Source organism: Triturus cristatus, chromosome 8 (assembly GCF_964204655.1).
Source record: "Triturus cristatus chromosome 8, aTriCri1.1, whole genome shotgun sequence".
In the NCBI taxonomy this organism is placed as follows: Eukaryota; Metazoa; Chordata; class Amphibia; order Caudata; family Salamandridae; genus Triturus; species Triturus cristatus.
In genome coordinates this window covers 300,383,962-300,405,532 of record NC_140591.1, presented here as the reverse complement: position 1 = coordinate 300,405,532, position 21,571 = coordinate 300,383,962, and the positions used below count along the sequence as shown (strand labels likewise).

At 46.8% G+C, this 21,571-nt stretch overlaps 1 long non-coding RNA gene across 1 annotated transcript in view; it reads right to left on the bottom strand.

Annotated features, from left to right (window-relative positions):
* LOC146802014 (uncharacterized) overlaps positions 1-21,571 on the bottom strand; it is a 117,018-nt gene that overhangs the window by 51,566 nt on the left and 43,881 nt on the right. Inside the window, exon 2 of the long non-coding RNA XR_014967684.1 lies at positions 40-198. This is a non-coding gene — a long non-coding RNA (uncharacterized LOC146802014). The remainder of the gene's footprint in view (positions 1-39; positions 199-21,571) is intronic.

Sequence of the window (21,571 nt, the reverse complement as noted above, 5' to 3'; positions counted from 1 at the left end):
AAGAACAATATAACAGAAAAGGAAGGATAAGAAACTTACATAATGTCGAAGACTAACAAAAGGGGAGGAGGGTGAAGGCCACATAGAGCAATGACGAGCCATAAGCTCCCAAGGGAAGGCAGGGAGGGAAGACAACCGCAACGAACTCCGGGTACATGAAGGCAAATGGTGGCTTGAAGAAGGAAATCTGTAATGAATCTGTAATAATGGGGGGAAGAAAAGGGAGAGCATTAGGTGTGAAGCACATAAACAGTTAACCGAGAAAAAACAACAAACTGAGAGGATCGTATAAACAGAACAGCCATAACAGATCAATCAAGAACAAAGCGAATAATCGTGAATACAGTACAGGTAATTGTAGCCAAATATTAAGAACTAGACGATGCAGCAGTGTCCATGCTGGTAGCGCTATGAGAGTACAGAAAGCTCTTCAATTTCAGCGGATCATCATAGGTGAGATTCTTGTTATCGAAAGTCACCTTGAATAGGCAAGGATGGAAAAGCCCATATTTCGCTCCCATAGATCGGAGCTGTGGACGGAGTGAAAGGAAGTCCTTACGCCGATCAGCAGTCGATTTTGCATAATCCTGTGAAAAGAAAAGCCGACTACCAGACCATGTGAGTCGAGGAAGTGCCCTGGCAGCAGACAAAACGGTGAGTAGATCGGTGTATTCCAAAAAATTGAGTATAACACCTCGCGATCTCTTAGGATGAGTGGATGAGAAGCTAGTTGGAGGAGGACCTAACCGATGAGCCCTTTGGATGTTCAGACTAGTAGTGTCTGGTAACTGAAGAATTTTCGGTAGAAAGGATTTGAAAAAAGCTAAGGCATCAGATCCCTCTGAATTTTCCGCCAGGCCATAGATACGGAGGTTATTTCTCCTGCTTCTATTTTCCAAATTCTCAATTTGTTTGTGGAGCGCAGTCACCTGAGCACACAATGGGTCAACCTTGGCAACTGACGAAACAAGAGTATCAACATGTTGTTCTAAATGGGTAACACGACCATCAATACTCGACCATTTGTCGGAAAGTAGCTGAAGAGTAGACTTGGTCTCCTCAAGGGTAGATTTAGTTTCCTCAATAAAAGGACGTAAGGCCCTGATTTCTTCCAAAAGTATATCCATCGTCACCGAAGAGCTTTGCTTGGGAGGAGATGGAGGATCCTTCTTCAGCCTTATGGTCGAAGCTTTAGTGACGCCACTGGTATGTGGAGCCGAGACTGAGGAAGGGCTCTTTACCAATGGGTCAGAGGAATCATCCATCTCTAGGCACCTGTATCTAGATCCTGTGTGAAGAAGAAATTTACGAGGAGTTGGAGAGGGCTTGCGTAGCTCCTTGTACAGTCTACCCATAGGTGTTAGAACAGAGGTAGTAGCGATAAGATGAGGAAACAGTGAACAGCAGCACAAGGTGATGTAGACATCCAGAAGCGTGACCAAGTTAACACTGCATCAGAACTTCATGGCAGATCCAGGACGAAATAACTTGTAAATGAGGCAACAAGCAGCATAGAGCGCAAGTATAAATCGTCGTAATACTGCCAGGCAACGGAGAATAGTATTAGAAAAGAGCAACAGTGAAATGGCAGTTTTATGGACATGTAATAACTGCATATAGCTTCATGAGGTAAATGAACAAATGTCAAAGTGTAATTTGAGAAAGAACATGGCTCATGCCTGGTAAGCAATAAAGGAGAGAGTTCGCAAAATAATGTGCAGACATAATGCAGTGACACTGTGAGGAAGAAGGAAGAGCCAGCTGTGAGACAAAAATTGCATAAAATGAAAAATGGTCGAAAAAGAGCCAGAACTTCGCTCAAACGGGAAGAAAACACATCAAAGCGTGCAGCAGGCTATTTAGATGAAGAATGGTCAAGGCAGTCCACCATTACCTTAAATAGACAAAAAACGCCATGGTTGGAGCTCCGTTCGCGCCAGTGCAGGAATTTCCTTCAACTCGGAAAACAAAATGGCGGACGCGGTGACTGATGCCGGTGCCTCACACATACGGCGACAGATATGAAGAGATAAAGGCAAATACGAAGCTTCAAATTCACTCCAGCAGTGCCCCAGCCATTCCGAAGGGCAAATTGACGATTTCCATGTGTGCAAAAGACGTTGGGAGTCTCGTCGCGGCTCCTCCGCACCTCGCCACCCGGGAGAGCTACAGGAACGTCGCCATTATCCGCGGGCGCTAGCCACGCCCCCTCTTTCTTACTAATTCTTAATCTTTTTTATTGTCATACTTATCTGTGTTTCAACTATATCTTCAACTACCACAGCCTCACGTCCCACATAAAAACCAACTACATTTTCTACAACAAACGCCCCTCCAAGTGGAAAAGCACCTTTTTGCGCCACCTCCCAGTATCTAATTCAAGCAAAATCCCTTATGGTTTCAAACTATCCACCACTCCTTCCCCATTTTTCCCTGGTGAAATTGACATTTCCATTTTTAAAACTGGCAACATCCTGATTTAAGCCTCCGAATACCACCTCACCTTTTTCGAGCACCATTTTAGCACCTTATCCCACCAGTTGTCCACACCTACTCCTCTCCCCACACCTATGCATCCCCAAGACCCCCCGGCTTTCCCCTGCCTCTCCAACGCTAACCCCTCTCCCTCCTGACATACCAAACCCCAATGACACTCACCTTTCTCCGACCTCCATTCTATTACCCTCTCTTGAACCCTCCCTTGAGTCAATTCCTACTCCTCTCCCCACATCTGCTCACCCCCAAGACCCCTCCTGGCTCTCCCCCGCATCCCCGATGCTAATTCCTCTCCCTCTTGACTTACCAAACCTTTATGATATACCCCTTTCTTTGTCCTCTATTCTATCTCCCTCTCTGGAATCCACCCCCTGCTCCTCTAATTCACACAGCATCCCCCAAACTACCATGCCCCCTAATGACCGTCTCCCTCCAACCCCTCCAGCCCCTAATTCCATCTCAAACCCCCTCCCTCCCCCCTAGATCACCTCCAGGCTACGATATCCCTTCCTGCCCCCTCCCCGAGCTACACTCCTACCCCCAACTCTGATGCTATGTCTCCTCACACCCTGTACACCCTCTCCTCTCCGCATTCCCTATTTCCTATCTCCTACCTCTATAACTGCATCATCCTGTGCCATGCCCCTCCCTCCATCCCAATGCCGGATCACATCTCCCGCCCTTCCCCTGACTTCCCCCACTCACACAGTCCCAGCAATACCCTCGTCCCCTCGGCTCTCGCCCTCTCCGAACAACAAACCGCCTCACCCGGCCAACACAGACCTTACCTCCTCCCCTACTTTTGCCCAAGCCACATCCCACCTCACTCTCTTAACCCAGACACTTCACAACATTGACTGCAATATCTCTACCTTGGTCACAGAACTTGCCCGACTCGGATTTCAATCAGTTCAAATCCTTCAACTCTAGACCCTGCCCCTCTTGGTCCTCCTTTCCATGCTCTGGCCCCCTAAAACGCCCATATCCCAATCGTTGGTCAACCACACCTCTACACAGCCGTACAAATAGACCTCTTTGCACCTTGAGTGACTACTCCGCTTCCAACCTCTCTGACCTCTGCAACTCCTACCTAAACAAGTCCCCACTTAAGGATCCTTCCTTCCCTCACTCCAACATCCCTGTCATCATGGGGACTTGCAGAACCCACTCTTCTCCCAGCTCCCCCAAACCCCTTACTCAACTTACCGCCATTCACTTATGCCCTCCCCCAATACCATCCCCAAACCCCTGATCTACATGCTCGTGAACTGACGTTCGGCTGTTCGACATGCGACTGAAAAATCGGAAACCATCCTTAGCAAAAATAGAAATCGCCTTCCTCACGGAAACCTGGCTCAAAGATCACTCAACTCCCATCCTCGACCTACTCTCCCCCCCTCGGTTACTCCATTCTCAGAAAAGACAGATCTGAAAGAATAGGGGGTGGTCTAGCAATTATGTTTAAAAATGAACTACAACTCTCCCTACTCAAGAACACAGACTATACTACCTTCACATACCTTGGAGCCGAACTTAAGATGAAAAGCTTCCCCCCAATACAACTACATAATATCTACCACCCACCCGGTGAGCCTCTTCCCTTCGCCGAGGAACTATCTGACCTTCTCACGCAATCGTTACTTTCCAACTCTAAAAATCTCTTCCTAGGAGATCTTAACCTTCACTGGAATGCACCCGAGGACCCCACAATAAGCCTTCTCACTAATCTTCTTGAGAATAGCGACCTCAAACAACTTTGCCACTCCCTACCCACTCCAAAGGAGCTATTCTTGACACCATTATCTCTAACACTGATTTGGTGTCCCTATCCAACATCATCCCTATCGATTGATCTGACCACCACCTCATATTGTTCACGATCTCCCCCCCCAACCCCGCACACCCCAGCTAAAAACAATAAAGCCACAATTGTGACCAGAAATCTTAAGCAAATCTCTCCTGGCACGCTGGAGTCCAAACTTCAAACCCAACTTCGTCTCACCCCACCCTCTCTCAATGCAAACAAACTTACTGAGCACTTTAATAAAACTGTCTCTGAGGTTTAGATCAACTTGCCCCGGCCAAACTTACAACGCAAAAAAATGGCCCCTCCAAATCATGGTTTACCTTAGACCTCAACAAGGAAAGACGCTCACTTAGACTTGCAGAAAGAACATGGAGACAACACCCTTCCCCCTCTCATCTTGCCCTCCTTAGAACCGCTAGATCAACCTACAAAAAACAAATTTTTTCTGAAAAGGCATCTTTCTTTCGCTTGCAACACTTCCGTGCCAAGAACAGACCCAGAGTAACTCTTCAACATTGTGAGAAACCAAACCTCCCCTGCCCCCCCCCCCCCCCAACCTGATGGCCTCCACAAGCAAATGTGAAGAAATTGCTAACTTTTTCTCCAAAAGGTTAGCACAATTTTAGAACGTTACCATTTTGGTCGCAGAAGTCAAAATGATGGTGAATCAGTTGAGAACTATATAACTGCTTTGAGGAAGTTAGGATCCTCTTGTAAGTTTGGAGCTTTATTAGAAGAGAGGATAAGAGACCAATTCATGTTGGGGTGCAATGTTCAAAAGGTCAGGGATGATATTTGGCAAAAGGATGAACCCTCATTAGATGAAGTGATAACTATTGCCAAACAAATAGAGCAGTCTCTAAAGTGTGTGGAGGTCATCACTAAACATGAAACTAAGAACAAAACTATTCATGAAGTGAAAACTTCCTCTAAAGAAAAACATCTAAAAAAAGGTTATAATAGTAAATCTGATATCAAAATGTCTCATAATTTCCAAAAAAACAACTTTCAACCTAAATGCCACAGATGTGGAAATATGGGACATTATGCAAATGACAAGAAATGTCCAGCTTTAAAAGCCACGTGTTCTAATTGCAAAAATGGTGGGCACTTTACTGCTGTCTGTAAAGCTAAAAGAAATAAGGTGAAGGTCAATTTCATCTCACATGATGACATACCGATAGTGACTCCGAGTCAGATTTTGACGGTGGTCAAATTGTTTCTCAAGTCACTGATAATAACAAGAAGGGACCTGTTGCTGAAGTACTCGTTGATGGGAAAGGTACTTGAGTGTTATTTGATTCAGGAGCAAAAATTACTATAGTATCAAGACAATTTTAAATGCACAATTTGTAGGATAAAGTAAAACTTTTAAAAGCTGATATTCAACCTAGTGCCTATGGTGGGGAACCCATAAAGCTCATAGAATATGTTCACGGTCTTATTGAATACAAAGATAGGTATATTTCTTGTAAAGTCTATGGGCCATATGTAGATAGCTAAATACCGGTCGGTAACAGACGAAAATCGGTAATTTTCCCGTTACCGACCGGTATTTAGCCCTTTCTAATGTAGGAGGCAGGTTTTAAGGATTCGGTAATTTACCGAATCGGTATTTTAAGGAATCGGTACAATACCGAATCGGTAAATTACCGAATCCTTAAATCCTATGTAGGGAGCACTGCTGGGGCATTTGACAGTCGGAGCCCTGACACCTCGGGAGACGCTGCTTTTGGAGATATCACTGCTACCAAGGGGGTGAGAGACCGTGGAACGGACTGCGGTTCCCAGGAGCCCGTGCATACTTGCCTGACTGCCCGCACCTGAGCCGCGGACCGCCTCCACGCCCACAATCATTGAAAACTGCTCGCGGAACCCGCTGGCGCGGGTCCCGCTTCGCTGCTGGGGCATTTGACAGTCGGAGCCCTGACACCTCGGGAGACGCTGCTTTTGGAGATATCACTGCTACCAAGGGGGTGAGAGACCGTGGAACGGACTGCGGTTCCCAGGAGCCCGTGCATACTTGCCTGACTGCCCGCACCTGAGCCGCGGACCGCCTCCACGCCCACAATCATTGAAAACTGCTCGCGGAACCCGCTGGTGCGGGCCCCGCTTCGCTGCTGGGGCATTTGACAGTCGGAGCCCTGACACCTCGGGAGACGCTGCTTTTGGAGATATCACTGCTACCAAGGGGGTGAGAGACCGTGGAACGGACTACGGTTCCCAGGAGCCCGTGCATACTTGCCTGACTGCCCGCACCTGAGCCGCGGACCGCCTCCACGCCCATTGGCCCTCTTCTCTTATTAATATCATTGGGTGCCGCAGTGCGGGACGCGCCACGGGACGCCCAGGACGAAGCCCGGACAAAGGGCGGACAGTCTGAGACAGGAGGGGGTAGGAGGGGGCCGCGGTCTGGTTTACTGTTTAATATCATAACGCTTTTGTTCTGTGGGTGGTCCTGTTAAGCTACCACTGATCATTGGACTAATTATCAAGGCGCTAGGTGGTTGCACGTGCTAATCTATCTGGGAAAGGCTGTTATATACAGCGAAAGCTTTTAGTCTGCTGTTTGTACCAGAGAGACCTGTAGTGGGGTTTTGGTTCTGGTCTTAGCTATCATGCCTAAAGCTAAGCCAGCAGCCACGACCACAACCATGGACAACTATCTGGTCAAGATGGTTGACAAAATCAACCAAGAACGCAGGAAGTCCTTAGGACGGCCGGGGTCACAAAGTACGATCTCCCCCCCGTCCAATCGTTCGGCCCCTCAGCCTGGTATTAATCAGGTTATCAGCACATCTTTAGACCTCACGGACTGTACAATTGAGGGAGCCCCAATGGATACTTTAAGTTTGGATAGTGGTACCCCTGAGCCCTCTAACGACTTGGAATCTGCCCAAGTGGATTTACCTGATTCACCAACCCCCAGCCTGACTGCCCCAAGACGCCAAAGATTAACACGCACATGTAGGAACAGCAACAAAACCACCCAGCCTAAGCGAGGAGGGAATCGTCATGTTAAGAAAAACGACCCCCCACCGCTTAAAAATCACCAAGCCCAACCAGTGCTATTGGATGGAACCAAGGTCACTCTTGATGAAGAGCAATTGGATCTCTTAATAAATGTTATAGACGCCAAGTTTGACCTATTGGTTAAACCCCTTCTGACAAAACTTACTATAATTTCCGATGAAGTAGCCAGATTGGGAGGCATCTTGGACTCTTTTCTTAAGGCTAGACCCGGAACGAACACCAGCGCTAATATCCAGGTGCCTGATGAGATACCTTTAATCTCATCTAATTCAGGTTCATTGACGGCTGGGAGTAGAAACCTTAACCGTAGTACCGGGAATGTTCCTGGAACTTCATCTGTAGTCCCCAATATACCACCCCAGCGGCCGGACTCCATTAAACCACCCTCTAATATAGTATCAGGGAAACCGATGGGCCATGACGTTAATACCTACAGCCTTGGTAGCCCTCAGCCGGACCTGCCACCGACCTGTGCTCCCTTTGTAGCCGTCCTGACCAACGTCCCCCCTGTTAAGAGGCTTGGCGGTAACCCTGAATATGGAGAATCCCACTCGTCATTAAAGAATAAGACTGTGGACTGGCTTCACCGACAGTGTGGCTTCCCAGTAGCCCTATCAAGGGATATACTAAGTACTAGGAGAACTAACTGGGTTGGCAAATCACGTAAGACTTGTGAAGGTGACTGCATAGTCAATAACTTTCGTAACCCTCAACTTACCTCTACAGTACTAATTAAAGCCGCATTTCTCCCTGCTAGTGATCTTGGTATCTCTTTGCGGCCCCTTGGGTACTTCTATAGAGATCTTGCTACCCAACCTGATGATGAGCACCACCGGCGTAGGCTTAGAGTCCAGAACTTGTGCGCCGCCCCTGCTATCCCTATGTATAACAGATTCCAGCCATTGAGTGGGCTTGATTGTAATGATTGACTGGAACCCCACCCAGTTGATGCAGGGATTGAGGACGTTCTTATGGGAAAGAGGAGTCCTAGTACGGCCCCTGGGGTATTAATTAGTGCGGAGCCTATTACTTTCACTGGTACCGGTGTTAGCCATTTAGACTCTGTAGCGGTTCATGAACACGATAGACCAGTTATTGCGGGCAGGGATTGGACCGCTCCGAATATCCTTACTGATGAATACAGGCCCCAGCTAGGCCCGCAAAGCACAAGGGTTCGCTCTCCTGTAACGGAATCTACAAGGAAGTTGGCACGGAAACTGCAAAGTACAAAAACAACGTTTATTAACCCTTAAGGGTGGTCCTACAATCCACACAACACTCTTCAGTATTGCATGGAGTAGCACACAGAACTTGCGTACACAGTCCCCTTTTATACACAACAGAGGGGCTCATAGTGGGTGGATACAACATGAGGTCGAAGAACATTACCATTTATGGTCATTCTCGATACTGAATCAATACATGGGCGGAGCTAACATACTCTTTAAGCCCGCGAAAACACATGGTCAAGCAAAGCTAATTATAACAGATGTGGTCAAGTCTGGGCATGCGCCAGATGGACAAGAGAGCTATTTATAAACTGTTACTAGGCAGATTACAAGAGCAACTAACACAGAGGTCGGACTCTCCTCGTGACGAACACGTGGCAGCATGTAAATACAAAATGGAGTCCGGACTTCAGTCAACATAACCGAAGAAAACACGATCTAAAGGGGAAGCATTAATGTTTTTCAGTAAATGCTTAATCACATTCTGCTTTAATTTACAACAGACGACCCTTTCAGCATTTACTGAAGACATCCGGCTTCCAAGAATAATCATCATATATATCAATTATCATCATTCCTTTAACCTCTTTAGCTAGACCCTTCTGGCGAGCAACATCGGCAATAGCTTTCTTATCTGGAATGCAGAATGAAATGCATACGGAACAGCACAATGGTCCACATTGAATACACATACAGAAAAGGAACAGAACTGCTATAATAATGCAGAGACCAGTTAAGACCTTCCATCCCCAGGCAGTAACCAACGCCCAAAACCATCCAGAAAAGGACCAAGTGCCGTTCTCTGTGTGGATTTCAGCTGCTATTTTATGCAGCTTGTTAATGGCGTTATAAACGGATGGCGTATGATCAGGGATGAACACACAGCAGCTACTTCCAATAATTTTACAAGCTCCACCTCGATCAGCTAACATTACATCTAATACCATACGATTCTGCAATGCAACAATCCTAGTTATTTGTAACTCTTCCGTAAGATTCCCAAGAGCAGCAGCAGTCTGATTTGTCACAGCTTCTACCACTCTTGTCAATCTTCGGATCTTCCTACTATTCAAAGCAGCTCCAACAAAGAAAAACAGTCCTAGGTTAAAATCAATATACTGTTGCAAGCTGGTATCGGTTTGATCCACATCATCAATTGATAGAGTACGTTTATATCTATTTACAGTCACATTATTCAACAGTTTCAAATCTTTATGATACAATGCAGGTGCTAGGAATACAGGAGGTAATAGGAATGATACATAGCATACCCCAGACCACCCAGCCGGCAAACGGTAATAACCTTTATTTCCACATACAAAGTAGGTATTATGGGACGCTAGGAAGGTACTGTTATTTAACCCGTCAATGTTCAATACGGTTATGCAATCACTGACACCAACAGGGATAAAACCCACACTCTGGACACACAAGTCCGCTTGAGCTTGTGCTACTTGAATTACAAATTTATCTCTTCCCACAGTGTCTCTTGTGTTCGTAAAGATGTAGGGGATGGATTCATTGTCTGGTCGGTACTCTTCCCACTCCCAAATTGTCCTATTCGCTTGTGGATACCCATTCTTGTCTTGATGGCATTCTTTATTAAGTCTAAAAAGCAATCGTCCCACTGTCGGTTTCCGAGTGGCAAACAGCAAAGTGTACCATGCTCTACAAGAGCCATTATGAGAGAAAGGCAGTGGTATAAATGGCGTACCTCCTTTCTTCTGATGGGCTGGCATCATCCCACATATCCAACAGTTCGTAGCGTTCGTAGCAACGTGGGTATGATGCAGCATCTGAATGAAAGTGTTATTCAAATAGGACTGTCGATGCTTCAACTCTTGATATGGCAATGTATAAAAGTAGTGCTCCGCAGGCACTGGAGTCGTCAACACAAGCGTCTTTCGAGCAGGAGTTGCCTCCTCCACAAACCATGTGGTTATACCAACGATAGCTACTGTTAGCATGAACCCCAACGCACAAAGAATTTTCTTCTTCTCCATGTCAAAGGAAACAATACCCTGATATCTTCCTGAAACTAAAAAGGTCTGTCAGAACTCTTCCCCTTGGGCAGCGGTTGATTTCTTCACCAGCGGGCCAAGACGGGTGTCGCTACACTAATGCAGGGCTGATCCCCCCCCCTTGCCTCATCGGCTCTCCGTTTCACTAACCCAAGGGCCGTTCTGACAGTATGTCCCGGTACTGGAAACCTCACTTCCTTGGTCGCAGATGATATCGCCTTCCTCCAGAAGTCGCGTGGTCCGGAAAGAGCTCCTCAGTGTCGTTTGGCTCCGCAGCACGGCCTGTCTCTGCTGCTAGGATTTCTCGTTGATCGGTCAGCACGGCAGACTCCACCAATCCGGGCGGTACCTTTCGACAGTGTAAGGAATGGATCCAATTCTTCCTGTTCGAGACTCGCACTGCCGTCCTTGTTGCAAGGAGGACTTGCTCAGGTCCGACCCATCTCGGCTCCAAACTGTTCGTTCTGTCGAAGACCTTCACCATGACATGATCCCCAGGCCGGAGACCATGTCCTTCGCCGGTAGACCGATCAGGGAGCGCCTCTCGGACCTGTTGATGAATAGAAACCAAATTATCCGTTAACTGTGCCAGATAATCGCTCATCATTACACAAGGTACATCATACACCGCCTTAGGCCTTGGTGGACCCCAAATATTCATTGGGCGTCCAAATACGATTTCATATGGCGTAAGGCCAGTTCGAGAGTGTGGCACCGACCTAATTGACAATAACGCCAGTGGCAGGGCGTCTGGCCAAGTCAAAGATGTTGAAGCTTGGATTTTGGCGATCTTAAGCTTCAGTGTACCATTATACTTCTCGACTAGTCCTGCAGACTGGGGGTGGAATACGGCGTGGAACTTCTGGGTGATGCCTAGGCCCTTCAAGACATATTTTATAACATCCGCTACAAAGTGAGGGCCATTATCACTCCACAGAAGTCTACAGACGCCGTATCGAGGGAAAAACTCTTTCAGCAATAGCTTCGCTGTAGTCATTGCAGTATTGTCTTTCGTAGGGTACGCCTCAACCCATTTACTGAAGGCGCAGACCACTACTAGAACATACTTCAAATTGTTACAGCGCTCAAGCTGGATATAGTCCATCTGCAGAACCTCAAAGGGTGCAGTGGGCGTCGCAAATCCTCCTGCTGGAGTTCGAGTGCCTTTCCCTGGGTTATACTTCAGACAGATCATACAGGTCTGCACCACCCTCTTTGCTGTGCTAGCAATCTCTGGATGCTCCCAGACTTGGGTAAGCAATTTCACAATTGCGGAAGCTCCAACATGTGCTAGCCCATGTGCCATTTGAACCATAGGTTGTACGAAAGCCGTGGGTAATTTCCATCTATCCATCTGCTTATTTCTCCAACAACCCTCATCATCCAGTTCTCCTTCGCTAGCCCATCGTTCCCGCTCTTTGTCAGAAGCGGTCCTTTGTATTTCTCGCACTTCTTCCTTCGCATCACGCCATCTTTCCACCTGTGACTTTACTACATACATGGCAGTAGCGCCGGGCTGCATCGCAGTCTCCCGTGCTACGCGATCCGCTAACGCATTCCCTTTTCCAACTTTATCAACTACTTTCCTATGGGCACTACACTTAACAATGGCAATTTTCTTCGGGTATGTCAATGCGGTTAAGAGATTGTGGACTAACTCCCCATGCATTATCTGTACCCCATGTGACGTTAAGAACCCTCTCTCCTTCCAGAGTAGGCCGAAATCGTGCGCTACTCCGAAGGCATAGCGGCTATCTGTGTAAACATTCACACACAATCCTGTACTGAGCTCACATGCTCGTGTTAACGCTATCAGTTCCGCTGCTTGGGCTGATTTCTGCGGTATGCGTGCTGTCTCCACTATCGTCTGTAACGTGGTAATTGCATACGCTGCTGAAGTCGTACCATCTGGTAGCTTCAGGCATGATCCGTCTACCCACAACTCTCCATCTACCTCTAAAAAGGGCGTATCCTGGAGATCAATACGACCCTTTGTTTGTTCCTCAGTCACAAGAATACAATCATGCGCTTTCTGCGCCTCAGGCTGGGTCTCGGGGTATGGCAACAATGTGGCCGGGTTTAATGTCACGCACCTTTTTAACGTAATATGAGGAGCCAAAAGCGTCAACTCATATCCCGTTAAACGGGCACTGGTCAAATGCTGTGTCTTCGTTTGATTAAGCAGGGCATCAACAGCGTGGGGGACTAACACCAACAGCTTATGGGACAACACAATTCCTTCACTCTGCCGTATTGACACAGCTGTCGCCGCAACCGAGCGAAAACACCCTGGTAATGCTCGGGCGACAGGATCAAGTACAGCCGAAAAGTATGCACAAGGGCGTTGCTTATCGCCGTGCATCTGCACTAAGACTGATAATGCACATCCATCTTTCTCATGCACATACAACGAAAAGGGTTTTGCATAATCAGGGGTCCCTAACACTGGTGCTGAACAAAGGGCCTGTCTCAATTGCTGAAAAGCAGCGTCACACTCATCTGACCAGGGGATCGGGATGGGCGTGTCTTTTGTCACGAGAGCTAGTAATGGCTTAGCTATGTGTGAAAACCCCAATATCCACTGTCTACAAAAAGAAACAAGACCCAAAAATGCACGCACATCCTTCTGCGTGGATGGCCTCGGTGTGTCCAAAATTACTTGGATACGATCTGGTGTGAGTGCACGCCCCTCCTTAGACAAAAGGTGACCCAAATAAGTCACCTTTGGTCTACAGAATTGCAATTTCTTCCTAGAGACCTTGTGATTGTGGGATGCTAAAAAGGAAAGTAAGGCTAGCGTGCTTTTCTCGCACAACTCCAGGGTGTCAGCCGCCAACAGGATGTCATCGACATATTGAATGAGGGCGACCCCCTCGAGTAAGGCAAAGGAGTCCAACTGTCGCTTCAAAGCCTGACTGTAAATACTAGGGCTTTCTGTATAACCTTGGGGAATTCTACAAAAACGATAAGATCTATTGTTTAATGTGAACCCAAAAAGAAATCGGCTATCAGGGTGAATGGGAATAGAAAAGAAGGCATTTTTCAAATCAATCACTGAGAACATGGTCGCCGTAGGCGGGACCAAGGTAAGCAACGTCGTGATATCAGAGACCACTGGGTACTGAGGTATCACGATCTTATTTACTTCCCTCAAATCAATTATGAACCGATAGACCTTTGCATCTGTATCCTTTTTCAGAATAGGGAGAATCGGACTGTTACAGATATTATAGGGAACTTCTTCCACTACTCCTACTGCGATCAAACCTTGCACAATCTGTATGAGAGCTTCCTCGCCCTCCTGGGAAATACGATACTGCGGGAGGCGTGGTAGCACCGCCCCCTCCTGGACGCTAATGTGGACCGGAGGAATCACCATTTGTCCCACATCTGTGTCCGAAGTCGCCCATAAAGCTCGGGGGAGGGTAGCCAACAATGCATCCTCTGATATCGTACACATCCGCCCAGACCTGGGATAGTTGTCATTTAATATCACCCTCACACCCTCAGGGGAGCAGCGGATTGTAGCCCTAAAGTACTTTAACATATCAAGGCCCATAATGTTATCCGGTGTATACGGAGCAAGCAGAAACGGACAGGGCGCAGAAAAAGAATCAACCTTAAATGTAAGGGGTTGTGAAAGAGGGCTTCGGGAGAGTGTACCGTCAAACCCTACCGATGTAACTATCGAGCCGGATGGGGGAGCCCCCGGAACCAAGTACCTAGACAATGCACTACGTGTCGCTCCTGTATCCACTAGGAACTGATCAGTAGAACCTAAAACCTCAGCCGATACATAAGGACCCGTCTGATCGACCGGCACCTCAACTGATTCGGACCCCCATCCAACGCATTCCTATGCATGCTGAGAATCATGATATCCCGATTGATCGATGTCCGATACATGATACTGGTGCTGGCGATCAAAAACATTTGAGCTATCTCGGTGCTGCCCAGCAGTATCGAAACGGACATTATCGTTAGAATTCCCTCTAAAGTTCGAAAAGCCCCCTCTACCTCTCGGGCCACCCGGAGTGTGCCCCTGACGCGAAGCACGCAACGCTGGGCAATCCCTGGCCCAATGGCCCAACTGCTTGCAATACGCACACTGGTTCCTATTCAAATCAGATCGGCCCGAAGGGGGACCATAAGATCCGCCCCTTCCTCTATTATTATTACCCCGTCGGGGCGGGCCATATACTTGTGCTAACATCACCTTGGTTTTGAGATCTTTCGATTTCTTCTCCTCCTGGCCCTTCGCCTCGTGCTCCTGACGCTCATAATACTGAGCGATGGTCAGAAGGGCCGTCGGTGTCGCGGAGGACCAAGAACTCTCACTCGCTTTTAACCGGGCCGCAACTGCCGGTAGCAGATTAGCCACATATTTGTCCGCGAAAAGGTGGCGGCCTGTGTCGTCAGTAAGCGACTGGCCACTAAAGTCATGAAACGTTTCTTCAAAGCGCGTAAAGAAATCTGCAACTGACTCGTCAACTTTCTGTTTACATGCAGCTAACATATTCCAGTCAATCTTTTTAGGGGGGATAATCGTCTTTAACTTAGTCACAATAGCAGCGGGGAGATCTAAAATACTCTGCGGCGGTTTCTGCGTGGGCTTCCTCTCCCTGTCTTCATCCTCAAGCTCAGACCACCGGGCCTTAAAGGCAACTATATCATCTACCTTTCGTACAGATCGCCACATATCCGGTGGTAGAATAAGGCCAAAGAACAGGTCTATATCTGCTAAAGTCATAACGCAAGAATTCAAGGCCCCCTCGACTTCTTCATAGAAGGCCGCTGGATTCTTACGGGGGTCAGGCAATGCATTCTTCAATGCCATAACATCGGCTCTATGCCATGGAGTATAAACCCAATTATACACAAAATATCCCCTAGCATCGACAGAATTAATATCCGGGCTAGTCCCCGCTCCTTTAGGGGGAACATACAAAGGCGCCGCCTCTCGCATTGGTTTAGCATGCACTACGTCATCCTTATCTGACTGGGAGGTGGATGGGTAGCCCCCTGCCGCAACCGAATCCGACTGCTTCTCCGCCTCCGTTTGTTGGCGTGCTTTCTCTCGAAGGGCCAGCACCTCGTCCCGCAAGGCGAACAGCCGCCGAGCCGCCTCAGGAGCCTTAGAGGGAGAAAAAGCACCGTTACGTATTGCTCTAGCGTCCGAAGACACTTCGTCAGGCTCAAGAACATGAGAATATTTTCGGAAAGCAGTAATCACTTCTTCCGCGAAATGACCCAGAAAATACACTTTCTCTCTCTCCTGCCATGACCCCCAAGTTCGGAATAATTCCTCCATGGATACCTTGCCTTTAAGCGCACGGAAGGAAAGTGTCCGAAGCTCAGCCATTTGCTCGGCCGACAGCATGGACCGTGTGTCTACCTTACCCGAAACCGGGTCAGAATCTTGCGGCCGTGGAGCAGATGCGCCAACATAAGGGGGCGGAGAGCGATCTAGCAAATAAAAATCATCATCAGGATTATTAAGGACAGGATAAAGCGGCTGACGAACAACATATTGACCCGAAACTTGTAGCCTATGCTCTTTCTCTTGTCTGTCCATTTGCTCTTTGTCCTCCCGACGCTTCGCTTCCTGCGCTCGCACATGATCATTCTTTCGTTGCTCCTTATCAAACAGCGCTTTCTCACGCTTCTCTCGCTCACGCACTTCCTTCACCCATAATCGCACACACTCAAACATATCCTGACGAGCACGTCGCTTACACATACACTGTTCCACATACTCAATCTTACGTATATCAAACGATCCATACAAAGGCCATCGCAACTCAGGATCCTTCTTCGTGTATTTCCTCCATAACGTGCTGTACATTATGGAAGAAAGACCATGCTTCACATACATATCCCTATTAGGAGTCCCCTCTGGGGGAGCCGGAGCAGATTCCTCGAGGTTCAACCGGTTTCCAAAACAGCAGCACCACTTACGGAGTGCGCTAAAAGCAGGCATGCTAGGAATAATGCAAAATATGCAATATTATAAAGAAAATGGCACTTAATCGTTGCGCCGTTCAAAGTTTACACAGCTCCGGAGAAATTTCTCCACATTACCTGCCTATATGTGTTGCAACGCATATATTTTCACAAAGACAAATTCAAAATATGACTAGTCACCATCAATCAAACTCAAATAGCCAGACCAGGCTTCAAAACTCGGAGCAAGTACCGTACAACGGTTCTTACCAATCAAGAGTCCAGGTTCCAACTGCCAAGCTCCACAATCGCCCAAACGGCTCTCACGGCAGGACCGACAGAAGAGGTCTCAGTCGATGACCGGCGCCACCCAGACGGTCAGCTCGGAAGGGAAGGAAGAAAAACCTCGGGATGCCAGGGCTAAGACGCCGCTGGCAGTGATCACGTCCCCGGCCAAACTCCTCACCTTCGTCGCGACCAATCCTTCGAGCATCCGAGTCGCCGATGAGCCCCACGTGACGGGCGCCAATTGATGAATACAGGCCCCAGCTAGGCCCGCAAAGCACAAGGGTTCGCTCTCCTGTAACGGAATCTACAAGGAAGTTGGCACGGAAACTGCAAAGTACAAAAACAACGTTTATTAACCCTTAAGGGTGGTCCTACAATCCACACAACACTCTTCAGTATTGCATGGAGTAGCACACAGAACTTGCGTACACAGTCCCCTTTTATACACAACAGAGGGGCTCATAGTGGGTGGATACAACATGAGGTCGAAGAACATTACCATTTATGGTCATTCTCGATACTGAATCAATACATGGGCGGAGCTAACATACTCTTTAAGCCCGCGTAAACACATGGTCAAGCAAAGCTAATTATAACAGATGTGGTCAAGTCTGGGCATGCGCCAGATGGACAAGAGAGCTATTTATAAACTGTTACTAGGCAGATTACAAGAGCAACTAACACAGAGGTCGGACTCTCCTCGTGACGAACACGTGGCAGCATGTAAATACAAAATGGAGTCCGGACTTCAGTCAACATAACCGAAGAAAACACGATCTAAAGGGGAAGCATTAATGTTTTTCAGTAAATGCTTAATCACATTCTGCTTTAATTTACAACATTACTGATCCAGCTAATTCTGGCTTGTGTCTCATTGCTTCTTGGAATGTTGCGGGACTATTACACAAGGATGATTGTTTAGGTTGGTTCGATTTTATTAATCTTTTTAACATAATATGCTTTCAGGAAACCTGGAGTTTGGACCCCATTAACTATAATGGTTTTGTTTCATATCAATTACCGGCTGTGGCTTCAAATTCGGGAAGAGCCAAGGGTGGCCTTCTGACATTGATTTCTGTTGATGTCCCACTTACGGTAAAGAAACATGTCTTGATTGCGGCCCATTCCCAGATTCTATGGCTTTGCAAGGAGCAGGATAGAAATATCCTTTTAATTAATTTTTACAACAATGTATTTGATAATACTAGGCAACAGGTAGTGTATGCCTTGGAGGCCGCTTTGGCAAATATTGTTACGGGAAATGATATTGCTTTTGATTTTATCTGGTTGGGGGATTTTAACACTTCTGCTTGCCCATCTTCTGCTCATAGGGTCTGTGGTTTCGTGAATTGTCGGGGTGAGGGAGTCCCCCATTTCCCTCATAACCCATATGGTGATTCATTAAACAAAATCCTGATGACATACGATATGGAGATTTTGGAAAATGTGAGGGGCGCTTCTGGTGAAATCCTCCCCACTTTTACGGGCAGAAATGCTAGTACTGTTATCGACTTTATTTGCACCTCTTCCAGCCTCAATCCATGGTGTACAGCCCCTTCGGTAGTTGATAACTTAATCAGTGATCATAACTGCCTGACCATGGAGATGGTGCTTTGGAAGGCCAACCAAGGTCCTAAACCATGTATAGTTGATAACATCGAATCACATCGACCGAATGGAATCAGAATCAGGTGGAAGGGGGATAAGGCCGACCTTTTGTCCAATTCCATTATTGTAAATTGTATAAATGAAATTGGTGCTATTTTAGTGAGTAACGAGCTGACTGATGTAATTTTGTGTAAGTTTATTAACATTAATCTTAGCATTGAAGCTAAACTCACTAAGCAACTCAAGGGCAACCTAAGCCGGCAAAGGGGGTGGTTTGACCATGCCAGTACTGCCGCCCTTAAGAGCCTCAAAGAGGCGCTGGCAGCTAAACATAGGGACATAACCCTGATTAGGCAGCTTAGGGCCACTTATCGGGCAGCAGTTTCCGAAAGAAAGGCAGAACTAAGGCGAGAGGCATGGGACAAGTTAGACCAGGCCGCCAAAACCTCTGATTCTTCTTTATTTTGGGCTACAGTCAACAGTCCTTTCTTAAAGAACGAGGAGACACCCGTTCTGTCGGCAAATGTTAGTGCGGAAAGTTGGGTCTCTCACTTTTCTCTGATCTTTGATTCAGCTAAACCCTCGGACGTAGGAGGAGGGGACTGGCCACTCATTCCCTTAGACATCTCCCCTACCGAGGTTCAGAATTGTATCACCGCAAGCAAAGGAGGGAAGGCCCAGGGGCCAGACGGGGTGCCGGTTGACGTCTATAAAAAAGAACCAGAGATCTGGGGCCCGTTACTGACCAAAGTATTTAACGCAGCTGTTTGTTACGGTGCCCCGCCTACATGGAAGGAATCTATTATAATCCCTATCTATAAAAAGGGGGAGAAGAGGGATGCTAAGAACTATCGCCCAATCTCCCTCTTAGATTCCTCCGTGAAAATTATGAGTCGGGTACTTCTTGTTAGATTAGAAGAATGGGCCGAAACAAACAACATCTTGGCTAATTCCCAATTTGGATTTAGGAAGGGTCGAGGCACAGTAGAACAGTGTCTCAACCTAGAACTACTTATAGGGAAATACACCATGGCCAAGAAAGGTTCCCTTTTTCTCTGCTTTGCAGATTTAAGTAGTGCCTTCGATATGGTTAATCACAAAATACTTTGGGAGAAACTAATTGAAATGGGGGCACCGGAGGGTATTGTCTACTTTTTGGCCAGACTCTATGCCAATCTTAGTTCTAGCGTCCAATATGGCCCAGGGGGGGAATGTACACCAAAGTTTACTGTTAAGCGTGGAATTAGACAGGGGTGTGTGCTCGCTCCCCTGCTTTTTACACTTTTTATTAACGAGGTTGACTCTGTTTTAAGGACTGTGGTGGCAGATGCTCCAAATATACTTGACTTCCATGTCCCAGTCCTGCTTTATGCGGACGATGCCGTCCTTCTCTCCAGGACCCCCGTTGGCCTTCAACGCCTCATGGACAGGTTTTCCCTGTTCATTGGGGAAAGGAAGCTGGTGATTAATAAATCAAAGACATTTGTCATGGAATGTGGCAAGGGTCGTAAAAAACCGCATCCCTTTTTTATCGAAGGGCATAGGGTCCAGACGGTTGACACTTTTAACTATCTAGGTATCACTTTCTCCAAGACAGGTAGCTGGTCCAGCGAAGTCACCCATGTTAGGGCAAGAATGGCGAAATGTGCCCACGGGGTGTTTACGTTCGCTTTTAAAATCGGGGATAGGCGGATTGGAGATATGTTAAAAATCTACCAGATGAGGTGTCTTTCAATCGCCCTTTATGGAGCAGGTGTCTGGGGGCATGTATTGACTGGGAATTTACAAGTGGAGGAAAATTTGTTTTTAAAAAGACTACTCTGCTTGCCCATCTCAGCATCAACGGATTTGGTGCATAGGGAATTCGGAATACACTATCTTTCGGATTCCGTTGCCCTTAGACCCCTTATGCTGTGGCGTGCCATCTGGGCTAAGGAGGAGACCTCCTTGAACAGAGCCATTATCAAGGACTGTTTGTCCCTTGACAATCATTTAAAGATCCCTTGGGTAAATTTTGTTATGAGCAGCTATAAGGAAATATTTGGTCTTAACTTATATGAGGACTGTTATGCAGCCAATAGTTTGACCAAAAGTGAACTGAAATCTGTTTTCATGCTCCTAAAGTACGAGCGACGTATGAAGGCCAGCAGCAACCTATCCACCTGTATGCTCTATGACAGCTGTTGTGAGCTGTTAGGTTATCAACCATATTTGAGCTTTGTAACTAGACCTTCCCACAGGTTTGTTCTAACTAGACTGCGTTTTGGAATTGTTCACCATTTAGTGGCGTTCCCCAATATCAAAAAGCACCCGATTGGACCTTGCCCTTGTGATGGCACTACAGCTCAAAGCACTATGCACTTTTTATTGTTCTGCCCACTTTATGGTAATTTCCGCATCGCTTTTTTAAAACCTGTTTTTAAGAAATTTGGTGTTAGGACTGTTAAAGACACCATGAAACTGATATTTAACCCCCCACCTGATGTTTGCTTTTTTATTGCGACATTTCTCCTCCAAGCTATCAAGGCAAGGCCTAGCATTATCTTTTAAATTGTCATTCTGTTGTATTTTTAACTACTTGTCTGTTTTAGTAGTATAGATGAAGCTTTTCATGATCTATTTTTCTGTTTGCTTTTGTATATTACTGATGTTTTATAATGTATGATGTGCTTTTATGGACTTTTTGTCAAGCTCCGAATAAAGCTTTATGAACTGAACTGAGTGCTTTTTTGTTTTAAGGATTCGTTATTTACCACCAACTACAGATTGGTGGTAAATACTGAATACCTTTTAAAAAGCAATTTTGTGCTTTTCTAGAAATGCCATGTGGCAGACATACATGCCCTTAGGGCATGTATGTGCGCCACATGTGCACACATGCACGATTCAGGGGTGCAACAGGGTGTCAATGTGACACCCTGCCACCCTTGAATATGCTCCCCCTATTACCGAATCGGTATTTACCGAATCGGTAATAGTCAATGGCTTCCCATTCCTTCCTATGGGCCTCCAGGCCCATAGGAATGAATAGGAAGGTATTCCTTATTACCGATTCGGTTAATACCGAATCAATAATACCGAATATTACCGAATCGGTAAAATTTACCGATTTTTTACCTACATTCTATTTACCGATTCTTAAATAC